The sequence below is a fragment of the Phacochoerus africanus genome, chromosome 13 (assembly GCF_016906955.1).
Source record: "Phacochoerus africanus isolate WHEZ1 chromosome 13, ROS_Pafr_v1, whole genome shotgun sequence".
In the NCBI taxonomy this organism is placed as follows: Eukaryota; Metazoa; Chordata; class Mammalia; order Artiodactyla; family Suidae; genus Phacochoerus; species Phacochoerus africanus.
Window position 1 is genome coordinate 75,110,602 of NC_062556.1, and position 10,934 is coordinate 75,121,535.

Sequence of the window (10,934 nt, forward strand, 5' to 3'; positions counted from 1 at the left end):
ACCTAACCTGGGAGTTCCCGTTGTGGCGCAGCAGAAACGAATCCGACTAGTATCCATGAGGATGTGGATTTGATTCCTGGCCTCACTCAGTGGGTTAAGGATCCTGCGTTGCTGTGGCTGTGGCATAGGCCGGTAGCTGCAGTTCCGGTTCAACCCCTAGCTTGGGAGCCTCCCTATGCCGTGGGTTTGGCCCTAAAAAGCAAAATAAAATAAAATACCCCAAAGAGAACCTTAGCACATGTGACATCTCTCGTAATATGAGCACTGTGAAGCAGTACCTGTCCCTTGAAGGTCACAAACCCCAGGTAGTGGAGGGTTGGGACACATTTCTAAGACTTAGTAATATTAGCAAATTAGTCCACATCCCTCAATAATCACTAAATCATTAAATACTGGGTTCTGTTAGAAGAAGCACAGTTTAGGGCCAAGAGCACCAGGTGAGAAAATATGAGAGCTCCTTGCCTAGCTTTTCTGGAGTACCCGGTTATACAGAGGAGTGCCCGGTTACACTCCTCTGCCCACTCAGACCCTAATCTATCCTGTGGGTATCATACCTGGTGCTGGTTGATATGCTGGGTTCAAGAACCCGAGTGAAAGTCAGATCAAAGCCAAGAAGCTCTTCATGGAAAAATTCTCACATCACACACACACACACACACACACACACACACACTCTTGCCAGACCCCTGAATCTCTTTCGTGGGCCCCTTAAGGGTAGAGAATCCATGACCATATCATTTGTAAGGAACCTTCCAGGACTAAAGTCCAGCTGAGAGCCATGATGGCTCATTGAATGTGTCAGCTTGACTGGACATCAGACATTTGGTCACTCCCGGCTGGGCTGTGTCAGTGAGGGTGTCTCTGGAGGAGATTAACGTTGGAGCCAGTAGACTAGGTAAGCAATGGCCCTCCCCGATGTGCGTGGGCCTCCTTCAGTCCACTGGAGGCCTGAATAGGACGATGAGGCTGAGTGAGGGGAAGCTTCACCCTGACCGGTGGTCTTTGAGCTGCAACATCGGTCTCCAGCTGTCTTAGGACTCAGGCTCAGACTGGAACTTGCAGCACCAGCTCTCCTGGGTCTCCAGCTCACTGACTTCAGAACCTAGGACTGCTCAGCCTCTGTAGTTGTATGTATAGTCTTTATAATGAATTACGTGTGTGTGTGTGTGTGTGTGTGTGCTCTGGAGACTCCTGACTCATGCAGGCATGTAAGAGAACCCACACTTTGATGGAACTGGGAAGCTGGAAGAATGACAACGGCAACGGTTGTGTGTGTCCCCCTTCCTTGCTGTCCGGGTGCAGTTTTGCAGTGATGGGCACTCTCTCTGAAAGACCTTTCCTTAAGCCATGGGAAAGCCTGGGAACGTCTGCCTGGGGCTTAGCAGGGGCACCTGCGGCCGGCATAACAGTGGCCACTGCAGTAAAGGACACAGTTTTGTCGGAAGCAGGTCTGTCCCACTCACAGTTGCAGTTTTGTCAGAGTCTTCAAGACCCGATGCTTCTTATCCTTCACAGCCTCATCCTAAAGGAGGTGACCTTGACTTCCTCCCAAATCCTGGGGGTGGTCCACCATGAATCTACGATGCTTTCCTGGATGTACGGCCCTTTGGGGTCTATTTCTAGACCAGAGGTCTCCAGAGGGAGAGCTGACTCCCAAACGCTATCATGGAAGAGCAGTTTGGCTTCCTTGTGTTTGACCCCTTGGAGTTCAGAGCCGTGATTACTCTCAGGCGACCTGGATTGTCATGGAGAAGCAGGAACCGGGAGTCAAGGGAGCCCGAGGCAGGTAGGGGCTGCTCTTCTCAGGGGCACTTACCCTGAGGTTTCAGGGAGCACAGCTGCCAAAAAGTACCCAGACTTATTATTTGAAGAATTGGGTCACCTTCAACATGTCAGACACTTGTGTAAGAGGCACACACGTAAATAGATTTGCAGACATGTGAACCTAAATCCGACAGCAGCCCCGCAAGGACAGTGTTAAAGGTGAGGAAACCGGGCTCAGATGGTTAACTGCCCTCCTCAAAGGCAGGCCTGTCCCGCAGCTTATGTCTGACACCAGCAGTGGCCAGGATTACATCCATTGTCATGGCTGCAAAGCTGCAATCCCGGCGGATAGCATTGAGCGCTTCTCTTTTTATCCAGTAGTAGTTTAACTTCGCTGAGGAATAGATGTAATATTATTGGCCACTGATTTGAATTGGTTAGAAGGAAGGCGTCATATAAATATCAAAAAACAGTGATTTCTTCCAATAAATTTGATTGATTTGTTCTTCTGTCAGACACTGTATCCTTGAGCTTTCTTCCATTTAGTTTTCAGTATATATTTTCAGAAAATCCTCTGCTAAAACACCAAGTTTTAGACTTAATTTCTTTTTCTAGCCGGTTCATGCTAGTTATCGATGTTCTTAGCAACTATAATATCATAACTAACTTCCAGGTTTGTAATTTCCAAGTGACTTATGCTTTCAATTACTCCTTTGGGGCAGCCTTCTGATAATAAATAAAGTTGCCACGCCCTTGTGATGGTCCTTTCCAGAACTCTCAGCTTCCTGCTCCCCAGAGGTAAGAGCCACATAAGGGCCGTGTTGGCTGGTCTTCTGACTTTTGCCAGCATGGCTACAAATCCAGATAGATACAGCAGTCTTTCTTGCCTCAAGAGATACAATTCCTGAGATGGCACAACTTTAGAATTTGAATGGGTATCAGCACTTTCTCTGGTTTTTATGTGAGTAGCTACAAGTTCTGAAGACCAAGTGGTCTGACGACAGATATTTATTACCTAAAAGAACCTACCTATACGGTATCCTTTCCTGGAGAAATTTTAGGATGTTCTTAAATGCTTACAAAATATCCTCAATGTCATATTTAATGACACTTTAAAGCTATTCAGAAATAAAATGGGACCTAATTATGTGACATTTCAGCTCCAAATATTCTGTGAGGACAATTTCCTTGGTACCTGAATTGTAGGATAGAAATTAGAGCAGACGCTGGATTTTTCCTTTTCTCTGTCTATACCAAGGGTCAAAATATGACCGTGCATCAGAATTATAGAGAAAACTTTGAAAAAGCAGAATCCAGGTCCTGTATCCAGAATTTCGAGCTCAGTATCCTTTTTATGGAGACTGGGGATTTGCATTTTGTGTGACCAGCATGTCAGGTGATTGTGGGGAGCTGGACCGCAGGCTTGTGGATCACTGGTGAGGATTGCGAAAAATTCAAAACACTGCTTCTCCAACTTGTACACACAGGTCACCTGCCTTGAAGTACTGTTGCGAGTATCAATTAAGGATATGCAGCATTTTGCCTGTTGTGGGAATTAACCACTATTAGATATGATTGGGGGTGGGGAGGCTTGGTCAGTAAGTTTATTATTGTCTTAGTCTGAAAAATTGTCATAAAAAATTGTAGTTTGGGAGTTTCCGTCATGGCACAGCAGAAACGAATCTGACTAGGAACCATGAGGTTGTGGGTTTGATCCCTGGCCTTGCTCAGTGGGTTAAGGACCCGGTGTTGGCCGTGAGCTTTGGCGTAGGTTGCAGACGTGACTCGGATCTGACGTTGCTGTGGCTGTGGTGTAGGCTGGTGGCTACAGCTCCAATTAGACCCCTAGCCTGGGAACCTCCATATGCTGCAGGTGCAGCCCTAAAAAGACAAAAGACAAAAAAAAAAAACAAAACGTGGTTTGGTTTGTTAAGTCTCAGCAGCCCATCCCTGAACTCTGAGGAAGCTTGCTTTCTTCTGAGCTTCCAGATCTTTCTTCCGGGCAAGCAGCATCTGGGGACAATGCCCCCTCTTCTTCTTCACGTCTTTCTTAGCTTCCTCCCCCAGCTGGACTCTCTTGAATGGCAGCTTGAGCTCTCGTATTCCTCTCCTCCTCCGTGTCTAGAGTTACACTGTTCTTCATGTACGCAGAGAATCATTTCTCTTAGGCATCTTCGTCTTCCTCAAACAGGTGGCGCATGTAATCCCCAACCTCCCGCCCCACGCTGCGTGCACCTCAGCATTGACCTCCTTGCCTTCGGAATCATAACCAACGCATCCCTTGGGACTGTGATGGGCAGGCAAGCCTCCATGGACAGCTGCCCTCGGGACCCCCAAAACTTGCTTTCCAGCAGGCGTCCTGGCAACCTTTGCCTCCAGGTAACAGGGGAAGGCGCCAGGCTGACCAGTGATGCCCTCCACATTGTGTTCATCTCGTCACCTCGTCCTGGCCTTCATAAATCCTGTCCACACCGAGCCTGCGGGCCAGGAGCGGGCCAGCAGCGGGCCAGCCCACCATGCTGCCGCATAACTTCACCGGCCAAACCTCACACCGTACTTTGGGAGTGTGTGAGCCTGGGCTGCACAAATGATCTGATCTCCTGTCTGACAAATGATGTCTGTCTTGGTTCCGTGAACGAGCAGCCTGTGTTTGGGAGCCTGGTACCTACCTTTATCATGATGACCACTCGTTTCTGAGCAGAATCGTCACTTTCACCCTTTTCTAAATTTCCCTCGGTACCTCCTGAGGTAGGCCGCCTTCTTCTTCTTCTTTCTTTTTTTTTTTTTGAAGTAGGCCTTATTCTTGACAACTTTTACAAACCCCAGCCTATGGATGAGAGCTCCAGAACTTCGCCTTCCCACAAAGCAGCAAGGCCAGCACCGCTCCTGGGGTGGGGGGTGGGGGGGTGGATATGATCATTTGTATTTTTTACTGGTTTTTTTTTTTTTTTTTTTTTGGCCACCCTGCAGCTTATGGAGTTCCCAGGCCAGGGATCCAGGGATCAGATCGAGCTGCCCTTGGCAGCCTATGCCGCAGCTGTGGCAACCCTGGATCCTTTGACCCACTCTGCGGGGCGGGGATCAAGCCTGAGTCCTGGACCTGCGGACACACCGCCAATCCCATTGCACCATAGAGGGAACTCAGATTACTTTTTATTAAAAGCCAGTGCAGAGTTAGAGAAAAAGGGAAAATGTTCAACTACTGGAATGAAATGGGAGGAAACCTGCCCGTTAATGCACAGGGAAAAGACACGAGTTAGAAGACAGGGGGTGTCGTTTACCAAGGTTCAAGCTCCCCGGTCACGTACATGTCAATTCCTGAAAGACGAACCACGAGCAGCTTTGAAAGAGGCGACCCCGCCTCCATCCTCACTCCTTCTCCTGTATCCCCACAGTGGAGCCAGACAGCATTTTCTAACAAGCCGGTTTGCCTCTCACATCCCGTTTATTTATTATGCTTTTTAGGGCCTCCGCTGCGGCGTAGGCTAGAGGTCGAATCAGAGCTGCAGTTGCCAGCCTACACCACAGCCACAGCAACATGGGATCCAAAGCCACATGCAACCGACACCACAGCTCAGGCAACGCCAGATCCTTAACGCACTGAGCGAGGCCAGGGCTGGAACCCGCGTCCTCATAGATACTAGTCGGGTGCATAACTGGCTGAGCCACGACGGGAGCTCCCTGTCCCTCTCCCTTTAAAATCTCTCCGTGACTTGCTTCGCCCTTAAGGCTGGAGTAGAGCTCCGACAGCACCGTCGATGCTGCTCTCTTTCCCTGGGACCCTGCACCCCTCACAAGTCCCCCCCAACTCATCCCCACCCCGCTTAGACTCCCCTCGTCCCGGAAGCCTCCTTCAGCCCTTCGGTTTCCCCAGTCCAAACACTTTCAGACTCTGCTGATTTTCCCCTGTTCGCCTCTAAATCAGTAAGAGTGATGAAGGCAGGCGTTCTCATTGCCTTGGGGACGACTTAATCCCAGGAACCACACCTGCCTGGTACACAGCTGGTGTTTAATAAATTTCTGTTAAAGCCTATCTATTTCTCACCTTTATTGAACTCTTGTGAAGAAGAAACTCTTGGAAACAATCCTGTGAGTCACACTGAAACCACCTCTTCTGTGTGTTTTCTACAAACTCTGAGATGGCTTGATCAATACTTTATAGCTGAAGTTAAACAATTTAATGGTCATGTAGATTTCAGTTATTTCTCCTCCCTGAGTTTCTTTCAGATGCATCACAGGCTTTCTGACGCTAGGACCCCAAGTTCGGATCATTTCTTTGTACTTCTTTTTGAACATTCTTCCGCCACCTGCAAGCCTGGATTTGATGTCCCCGTGCCCCTTGCACTCTGGGTCTCTCCAGATCCCCCTTTGAGGTCAAGGCCTGGTTTTTCTTTCTATTGAACAAATCCAGAACTCTCTGAGGCAGCACAGTGTCTTAGTGTTGTAACAGTGCTAACGTAATTCACATCTGCTGAATTATTTAAAGGCAAACATACAAATAATGAATATGTTTTTTAAGAAGACCAACAGGGAGTTTCCTGCGGTGGCTCAGTGGTAATGAACCTGACTAGGAACCATGAGAATGTGGATTCGATCCCTGGCCTTGCTTAGTGGGTTAAGGACCTGGCATTGCCTTAAGCTGTGGTGTAGGTCGCAGATGCGGCTCAGATCTGACTGTGTCATAGGCCAGCAGCTGCAGCCCTGATTTGACCCATAGCCTGGGAATCTCCATATGGTGCAGCCCTAAAAAGACAAAAACAAAACAAAATAAAACAAAAAACCCACCAATATAAGGACATTCACTATTGACCAGTAGGTGGCAACAGAGAGAAGTCAAAAGAATGAACCTGGGATATGACCAGTAAGCCTCCGGTGTGGGACGTGCAATTGGGCCACCCACTTTGCCAGAGGAAGTCACCTTATATATTGAATGTGTTAATATAAATTTAGCTGCTCTTATCTAAATGCCTTCCAGATTTACCGCACTCTTTTCCAGCTCCAGAAGCCTGAACTGGTTTAGTTATTCCATTTGTAATCATATTTGTTGCATCTATTCTCCCACTAGCCTAACTTACAAGATATTCATTTTCCCAGAACTGATAAAAAGGGTTTACGTTTTTTCTCATCTAATTAAGCTATCATTTCATTACATCTGTAATACCCGTCCCATTGTGAAAGGATACTTTCCTTCTCCTGAACATTTGTGGATTCAGAGAAATTCTACCCTTAGCAACAGTCCCATACTGGAGGAGTATGAAGTTGTCCAAAAAGAGAAACCGTCATTATAGAACAAGGAAGCAGAAAAGGCAGGTGAGCAATTTTCTCTTTAGGGCTAGCCACAGTCCAAACCTTCTAAAGGAAGGGGCACACTGCACAAAAATTAAGAAAGAATGTTTCTCTCCCATTTGTTTACATAAATTCCCATGTTTCTAATAAAACTATTTAGACTAGTGCTTCTCAATGTTTACAGTACAGATGAATCACCCGGAGATTTTGTTCAAATGCTGCTTCTGATGCAGGAGCCTTGGGTGGGGCTGATAGTCCTGGGCAATGTACCATAGTCTCAGCAGCCAGGACCTGGAGTACAATTATTTCCAGTACAGGTTATTCTAAAGACAGGAATAAGCTGTCCCTGTGTGTTGAAAGCATCAGATGGCCTCAGGTTGAATCTCAAGGGTATGAATACTTCTTAGTTATACTTGACTTATCTTAATATGCTTAGCTATTATGCTGATTATTTCCTCAGAAAAGGTCATTCCCTGAAATTAATGTTAGATCGCTTCCTAAATTAATCCCAAGTAAAATATTCTAGTTATCTGTTATTGCATAACAAACTCCCCAAACTCGGAGGCTTTAAACAAACAGTATTTTCATTGTATCTCACAGTTTTTGTGGACCAGGAATTCAGGCAAGCATCACCTGAGTATGCAGCTGGCAGTAAGTCTGGCCTCCAGGTGTCTTTATGAGTCTGGTGCCTTTAGAGTGATGGCTGGAAGACTGGGCTCTTCTGGGCCCCTCTCCTGTTGCCCAGTTTCAAGGCCTCTCTAGATGGTCCCTTCAGCAGGGTGACAGGACATTCTTACGTGACGGTTCAGGCTTCAGGGTCAAGGTGGAAACTGCCCGCCCTCCTAAAAGCAAGTCATGGACTCTGAGGGCATTACTTCACTGCGTTCTGTTGGCCAAGGCCATCACAGCCACTCAAGATCACGGAGAAGGAGAAACAGGCCTGCCTCTGGACAGGAGGAACGTCAAGCAAAGAGCGGGCATCTGGAGACTCCCCCAGCGCCCTAATCTCAGGGAGCAGATCGATGCGATGGGACCAGAGAGTGTGTGTTTATCTGTGTCCTGGGGTGGGAAGAAATGGAACATTTATACGGATTTTTTTTCCTCCATAAAATTGGTTAGGTGTTCAGGTTGAATTTATTTGCCTCTCTCTTCCTTTCACTTGACTGTTGTGCTCATAAGACAGAACACTTTTAGGTCTGCAAATATGTTTGTAGTGTTGAGATGTATATAGGCAAACTCTCTTGAGCTCAGTTTTCTTTTATTAAATTGAGTAAGAATTTATGTTAATCACTCAGCTTCCTTAAAACTCCATGATTCCAAGATATTTAATCTGTTCTGTCATCTTATGTGTAATATACTCGTAGTTGTTTTTAAAAATATTTAATATACTTAATGTCTCAGAAGTATACCAATCCAAGAAGTATGTATATATACTTAAATATAATTATATATGTGCTATATATTATATATATTATTACATATTAATTATATATATAATTGCTTTTTTTATACCCTAACGCTCTGCCTCATCTATATTTCTGGCAAGTTCTTCAAGAGCTTCTGCATAATTTAACTACAGCTTACTTAAAGATTTACCACTTTAATTATAGACATCCTCCCTCTTTGAAAATCCTTTAGATGTTTAGGGAAATCTTACAGCTCCTTCAAGCCCACATAATTTATTTATATAACATAATTTTAAAGCTTAACTAAAACATTCCTCAGTTCACATTTTGATTGACTGCTTTAAACCATTAGACCTTTTTCTAGTTCATATAGAACATGCTCTCGCAGCTCTAATTTCCAAAAAGTTAGAGCATTAAAAAAAAAAAAAAATGCCTGCATTTACTACAACCTCTGGTTCTCTCTAAAAAGTAAGTGAAAGTGAATCTTTGGATTGACATTCAGACTCAGAAAAGGGATGAAAAAGAAGGTTACATGATCATAAAAATGTCATGGGATTTTCTAGATGTTTCTTTAAAACTGCTGGTTCATACCGATTTTTAAAGAGAATTAAAAAAAAATATTTGTAACTCAGGCAACAAAAAGAAAAGGGTTGTGATTAAGAGAACTGAACATCCTCAGATGCCTTCTCAGGCAAGTAGCGAGGGCCTGATGGAAATTCGATGCAAGATGAGAGAGGAAAGGGCGGGAAGGGAAAAGCCCACATTCAGAAGGATAAAATTAGAAATAGGGGCCTGCAGATCTGGGCCAGAGCGCAGATGCCAGCCACGGTATCTTATGGGAAAGGCAGATTTTCAGGAAAAGCAGGGACTTGCAGTTCATGTGCAGAAAGTATCGTCCATATCTTTTTAGACGTCAAAAGGAAACCTTCTTAAGATAGTCCTTTTCTCTTCCTCTTTGTCTTCTTCTTCTCCTCCTCCTCCTTCCTCTTTGCCTTGCCCATGGCATCTGGAAGTTCCCAGGCCAGGGATCAAATCCACGCCACAGCAGTGGCCCCAAGCCACAGCAGGGACAACACCGGATCCTTAACCTGCTGCCTCACCCACTGCCTCACGAAACACCTTAAGATAGTTCTTAAACTGCCCCCATGGTGTTGTCCCCAAATTTGGAAAGTACCTGTTATGGCCCACATTCCAATTCATATGTTGAAGCCACCTGAGAATGTGACCGTGCTTGAGAAGGGCCTTTAAGGAGGACACTGGGTCAAAGGAGGCCCTTAGGGTGGAGTCCAGGCTAATCCCACTGGTGTTCTCAGGGGAAGGGGACCAGGTGGCGAGGCTGCAGGCACCCGGAGGAAAGCCCACCTGAGGACACAGGGAGAAGGCAGTTGTGTGCAAGCCAAGGGGAGGGCCGCTGGGAAACCAAACCTGCTGACACCTTCATCTTGGACTCCCAGCCTTCAGAACTGTGGGAGGATAAAATTCTGTTGTTTAAGCCCCCAGACTCTGGTATTTTGCATGGCAACACAGCAGACTAAAGTACCTTTGTATAATGCAGAGATCAAGAATCTGAGTCTCAATTCTACCATAACCTAACAACAATCTCTAAAGTGTATTTTTTTTTTTTTTTACCGCCGTACCTATGGCACATCGAAGTTCCAGGGCCAGGGTGGAATCGGAGCTGCAGCCATCGGCCTACACCACAGCCACAGCTATGCCAGATCCGAGCCACATCTGCAGGCTACGCCCCAGCTCACAGCAACGCCGGATCCTTAACCCACTGAAAGGGGCCAGGAATCGAACCCGCAACCTCACTGACACCATGTCAGGTTCTTCACCTGCTGAGCCGCCACAGGAACTCCAAGCATATTTTTCAAATAGACTTTATTATTTTCAAATAGTTTTAGATTTACAGAAAAAGTGCAAGGATGGTACAGAGAATTCCCAGAAACAGCAGACGCAGTGTCCCCGTCTCCTGACATGTTGTCACTACAGTACATTTGTCACAGTGGATGAACAAACATTGAAGCGTTACTGTCAACTCGAGTCCATGCTTCGTTTGAACTTCCTTAGTTTCTTTCACCTACTATGCTGTTTCCCTTCTGGGATCCGATCCAGGATGCCGCCTTGCATCACCTGTCCTGACTCCTTGGGCTCCCCTTGGCTGTGCGGGAGTCGCAGACTTTCCTTGCTTTTGAGGATCTTGACGGCCCTGAGGTCCACTGGGTAGGCGTTATGTAGAATGTCCCCCTGTGGGGATGTGGATGGTGTCTTTCCTAGGGTTGGACTTGGGTTGTGGGTTTGGGAGAAAGGCCACCAAAGTAGAGTGTGCTCATCTTACCAGATCCCGGTGTCATGCTCTCGGCAAGGCTGGCTCGTCGCCGATGCTCTTGACCTGGTTCACCTCGCTGAGGTTTCTCCACCACAACATGACTCTTTTCCTTCTGCCCACACAGTGAGGCCAGACTTCAAACGCCTCGA

General features: G+C 46.4%; 1 pseudogene; it reads right to left on the reverse strand.

Annotated features, from left to right (window-relative positions):
* Positions 1 to 3,693: 3,693 nt before the first annotated feature.
* LOC125113266 (60S ribosomal protein L5-like) lies at positions 3,694 to 5,131 on the reverse strand (annotated as a pseudogene).
* Positions 5,132 to 10,934: the final 5,803 nt, after the last annotated feature.